Source organism: Muntiacus reevesi, chromosome 1 (assembly GCF_963930625.1).
Source record: "Muntiacus reevesi chromosome 1, mMunRee1.1, whole genome shotgun sequence".
NCBI classification, from domain to species: Eukaryota; Metazoa; Chordata; class Mammalia; order Artiodactyla; family Cervidae; genus Muntiacus; species Muntiacus reevesi.
In genome coordinates this window covers 223,343,091-223,349,090 of record NC_089249.1, presented here as the reverse complement: position 1 = coordinate 223,349,090, position 6,000 = coordinate 223,343,091, and positions in this window count along the sequence as shown.

Genomic DNA, 6,000 nt, shown 5'->3' with positions numbered 1-6,000 from the left:
CAACCTCAAGAAATCCAATTAGAAAATGGCCTAAAGACATTTCAATAAAGGAGAATATATAGATGACAACTAAGTACATGAAAAGATGTTCAACATCCCTAGTCACTAAAGAAATGTAAGTTAAAACCACAATGAGGTAGCGCTACAACCTATCAGAATGACTAAAACAAAAAATAGTGACACCAGTAATGTAGGTAGAGAAACAGAATCATTCATGTATTGTTGTAACATGCTATAGTCACTCAGGGACAGTTTGATCATTTCTTGAAAAGCTAAACTTGCAACTATCAGCCAAACCAGCAATTGTACTCCTGGGCATTTATCTCAGAAAAATGAAAGTTTATGTTCCTATATAAACCTGTATACAAATGTTAATAGCAACTTTACTTGTAATAGCCAAGAATGGAAACAACCCAGGCAGTTAAGCAACTGTGGTGCTTCCATGCCATGGAATACTACTCAGGAATACAGAGGAACAACTATTGATATGTCAAACAATTTGAATGAATCTCAAGGTAATTATGATGACCTAAAAAAAGCCAATTCCAAAGGTTAAATATTGTATCCTTCTCTTTGTGTAACATTCTTGAAGTGACAAAATTATAGAAATGAAGACAGAGTTGCAGTTGCCAGGGGTTAGAGATAAGGAGTGAGGGACAGAAGGTCGGGGGGAGGAGTGGCTATAACAGGACTGCAAGAGGGGTCCCTGTGTTGGTGGAGAGACTGTGTATCTTGACAGCAACAATATCAGTATGTGGCTGTGATACTGGACAAAGGTCTTACAAGATATGTGACAAAGAAGTGGTAAGTGACAAAGATGTATCATTGGGGGAAACCAGGTAAAATGAACACATGATTGCTGTGCATTATTCCTTACAACTGTATGTGAATCTCCAATTATTTAAAAATGAAAGGTTTAATGAAAAAAACAAAAAGTGCTACATTATTTAATTTTTTCCGTTTATAATGAAAGACTGCAAGCCTGCTGGTGTGCCTCACGTGAGCACACACAATGGTTACAGGGATGTCAGATGAGGACACTTATTTTTCCATCACTCAGTTTATCTCTTGGCTGAACTGCTGGGATGGTCGAGACTGTTACATTTTAAATTGTTTTTCTTCTTAGTCAAATATGTTTGATTTGTGCCCATAATAGATTGCGTTTAAAGACTAGAAACATAAGGAACCCGATGATGAAATACAAGATAATTAAGAGCAAAAAATGGCAAAACTGTAATCCTACTTCAAAATTACCTTCCCCAATCTGAAAACTGCATTCATCTGATAAAAAAAAAAAATCCTTATATGGAGCATCAAGATGTCCTTGGTACTTCAAAAACAGTGTGAAGAGGAGAAAATAGAGTAACAATTATACCCAATTTGGCTTTTCATTTATTGAGAATAAAGGGTCTACCCACACCCACAATGAAGCTATTTGCAGAGTGCTTGCAAATAGCGGCCTAGAATCTGTCCCCTCTTGTCATTTATAAGCAAAACATAGAAATTATAAAAATAAACCAGTAGTGTTTTTAGCATAAAATACCATAATTTCAGACATAAATTCTTGGAAAACAGCTTTTGCTTGTACTGGTGCTGCGTCATGGAGTTAAGTCTCAAAGTATTTTTAGTGTACATACATTCTCCAAGCCAGATTTGACATATCACTTTTTAGTATATTTATTCAGTATAATGTAGAAAATTGTGCTTTCTCTTATATAATTTTAAAAGAGTTAATTGTGTATTTGTTGTTAAATAATACAAAGTGGAAATTTGTCTGTAATGAGTACATATTATAAATATTATTAATGAATGCATTAAAACAAACTGTAGCATACAATACTTAATATGATACTCTTAAATAATTTGAAGGTTAAAATCACTTCTTTGTCACATACCACAGAAAAATGGCAAAAAGCAGTTTAAAATTTTTTGAAGACAGTAGTAGTGAAAGGCATTTGCAAGTCACATATGGCTGGGCAGTGCGGTGGGTGTGCATGCATTTGTCAGCTTTAAAGTATCCTGAACACATCAGCTGTTAAGTGCCCACTGGCACTTATCTAGGGCAATTAGGAAATGAGGGTCCTGGTTAATGACATGTTCTCCATAACTGAAAATTACTGTAGGTGTGAGTACTGGATTGGGGTCAAGAGACTTCAGTCGTTCACTAGCCTGGGGTTCTTGGGCAAATTAAGTGGGATGATGACAATATTAACAGACACTCATCTCCCATGGCGGGCTTCCCAGGTGGCGCAGTGCAAGAGAATCTGTCTGCCAGTGCAGGAGACACAAGAGAACGTGGGCTCAATCCCTGGGTCAGGAAGATCCCCTGGAGTACGAAATGGCAACCCACTCCAGTATCCTTGCCTGGAAAATTCCATGAACAGAGGAAGGAGCCTGGTGGGCTACTGTTCATGGGGTCGCAAAACAGTCGGGCATGACTGAGCACACATACATGCATCTCCTATGGTGAGTATCTAAAGTCAATCAAATCAGCTTTTATTTACATTTTAGCTTCTTTCTCATTTGGTATGTTTTCTACTCTAAGTAACAGAAAGCCAACTCAATCGGTTTAAGTCGTGAGGAAAATAGAAAACTAGAATTTAGGGCAGCCTCAGAGTTGGTTATTTTAGCAGCTCATTTCAGCAGTACATGAAGGTCCTAGGTTCCTTCCTGTGTTCTGCCACCATTCATGGCCCACAAGGCTTCTCTCAGGGTCACAGGATGGTGGACATGGGTCTAGGAGACCCTGTAGGTCATAAGGGTATCAAGAGAGAAAAGCAGTACTAGCTCCTCTGGTGCATTTCTTTATCTCCCCAGCTGCCTTTCTCTCACCTCTCCTTGTCTAGCACTGGGTCCCCTGCTCACTCACCCCTTGACCAGATTCCAGCAGAGAGAATGGGTGCTCCATGACAGACTTAGACCGTGCCGAACACAACGGACATTCCTCAGTCAGAGAAAAGAGAAAGACAGTGTGTTTGGTTTTGATATGACAGTGGTTCACGGTGAGAACAAGTAAGTACACATACCAATAGGTTCAGAACAAAAGGTCTTCTAGGCACTGCTTTGTAGAACATGACTTCTGAGATCTGGATTAGCAGCCAAGAGTTTAGATACTCTGTGCCACTGATGCAGAATTGTGTTGTAATTGTGAGGGCAGGCTTGATCACGTTCAAGCTCTGCCATTTGCTAGACAGATTGCCTGAGATAAGCTGTGTACCTTCTCTAACTTTAACTTATAAACCGGGGATCTTATGGAGTTAGCTGTTGGGAGAACTAGGTGAGACAACATGTATGAAGGATCAGGCCCAGTGCTCAGTGCATAACTGGCAATCAATGAACATTCGATGCTGGTGTGATGCAGTGATGACCATGAGCTGATATGATCTTGTACTTCTCAACAGCTGGCTAGTTGTTTTTCCTGCTTTCACTCTTCTGTCAGCCAGTATCCCCTCTAGTCATCTATTCTCCATACAGCATCCAGAGTGATCTGTTAAAAACATATAGAAGATCATGTCATTCTCCTCAAAACCCTCTCATGGCTCCCATTACACCTTAAATCAGATCTAAAGTCATTGTGCATCACAGCCTAGAGTGCTCACATGGTCTGGCTCTTGCCTAGCTCTCTGCCTTCTTCAGCAACATGACCTATATCCCTCTGCTTTGCTATGTTGGTCTGACTCACATCAAGCCAGATCCTACACCATATTTTTTATGCCCTTGTGCCTTCAGCCTGAAAACTCTCCCCACTAAATTGTCTCACATCTTGTCCCCTCGTTTATTCATGTCTGTGCCCTAAGCACCTCCTCAGAGAGATCTTTGTCATTTGCCCTCTTAAGAACAGTTACCACACGCTGAGTTACTCTTCCTCTTAGCCTGGATTGTCTAGAACAGGGGTCCCCAACCTCTGAGATCTAATGCCTGCCAATCTGAGGTGGAGCTGATGTAATAATAATAGAAACAAAGTGCACAAAAAATGTACTGTGCTTGAATCATCATGAAACCATCACTCGCTCATGGTCCATGGAAAAAGCTGTCTTCCACAAAACTGGTCCCTGTTGCCAAAAAGGTTGGGGACCACTGGTCTAGAAAACAACCTGAAACAAAAGCTCACATGCTGATACTTGACTGAGGGGGGATACAGTCTCAGGGAAGCAGGAACAAGGAAGAAAAAAGACAAAATACTGAATGGGCTGCAGCTTTGCAATCACTGTAGCCGAGGGCTTGGTTTCCAAGGATGTCTTGAGATGAGGCATAGAGCTCTCTGCATCTCTGTACAGATCATCCAGGGAAGGAAGTAAGAATTGATCTGCTGGCTCCCTCCTGCACCCCATCTCCCACTGGTCAGGTTCACCCACCCCTGAGGCAGAAACTCCCCACCCCCACTCCACCCCGACCTCTATGATGTAGTGAGTAGCCCCCCAGGTAGCCTCTGGGGAAGCCAGAGCTGCAGGGCTCCAGTCTGACCAATGCCAGTATTTCTTTGTCAGTTGTTCCCACACACAGGGCATCTTGATCTGAGCTGCTGGCAACAGCAGCAAAGGCACCTGGCTCTAAGAATGTGCGAACAGTACAGAGCAGTTGATCAGGCCACTCTGGCCAGGAAGCAAGGCAAGTAGCCAAAGTCCTGGTGGAGCATAGGGGCAGAGAGGTCAGCATGCCTGCTCAGGTTTGAGCAGTGTACAAACCAAGTCCAGCACCATCTGATACATCCTCATCCTGCATAACTCTCTACATAACACTGAAGATGACCTGCCATAATATTGCATATCCATTTGAATGAAGCAGATATTCAAACGGATGAAATCTCCATAAGTACAAGCTCATCTTTGCCAGTGATCCCCTTCTCAGATAGTCATGCTATCCTCTACTAGTGAGTTGGAAAATGGGGTCATGACAAAAATATCCCTTGTGATTAAAGGAGGTTGGCCCCTCCCTTGGCTCTCCTACTGTGTTGCCTCTTTCACCTTGCTTTCTAATCCTAGTACACATGCTGCTTTGTGGCCTGGAGGCCTGGCCACATCCCAGATGGTCCGTGTGCAAATAGAATTCTGAGAGTAGCTGAGCTTCATTTTCTCTTGTCATCAGTGCCTTTGTTAGGCCCCTTGTACCATCAATCTGGGCCCTGGGAGTTCGGTGGGACTTCTGTCTCTGGAACAGTACTATGGTGAAGGGTTTTGGTTCTCATCTCCCTCCACTCTCTCCAGTCACAATTCCCTTTCCATCACTACATCTTCTCATTCATCCCACCTTCTTAATTAAAATTCCAACCCTATACCAATTCGTTGCCTTGAAAAATTTCCCAAATCAGTTCTCTCCCGAATGAATACCTTATCTCCATGCTGACTCCCTTTCTCCCTAAATCAGAGTTTAAAATAATTATTTCTGAGTGTGATTTTAGGTCTAGGATTTTGAATTTGGTGCCTACACTGCCTTAACTTCTAGATGACAATGAATCATCACTTAAGAATTAATATTAGACTTAAGGGAAACCTTTCATGTCACAGCTTTAGATCCGAGTAGGCCTAACTTCTAGCAAAATAAAGGCATCGACTTGTAGAATTGAAAATGCTGTCAGAAGCTCACTGAGTACGACTGCCTCCCCCTCCACCCTCTCCCAAACCCCCTCTTAAGAGCTGAGGAAGCAAGCCAAGGAAAGGTAGGATTCATCCTGACTCACGCAGCCAGAGAAGGACAGAGGCAGGCCAGGGACCCAGTCTTTTTGCTTCTCTGACCAGGGCTCTCCTAAGATCCAGACTGCTTCTTCAATCAACTACATAGTTTGGTTTGAAGATTTACTAAGACATTTCTGGGGAGGAAGTAGAATGTTAAATTATGCAAGACAAGGAATACTGTTCCCTGCCTATTCCCACCTTCTAATGTGACCTCCTGGTCTGGCTTCTAATGGGTATTTCTGGGGACTGTCTGATTTGCCCTAGGTGGACTTGACCCAAAGCTAGGGACAGAGTAACTTTTGGTAGAATCTGATCCTTCTGATCCCCA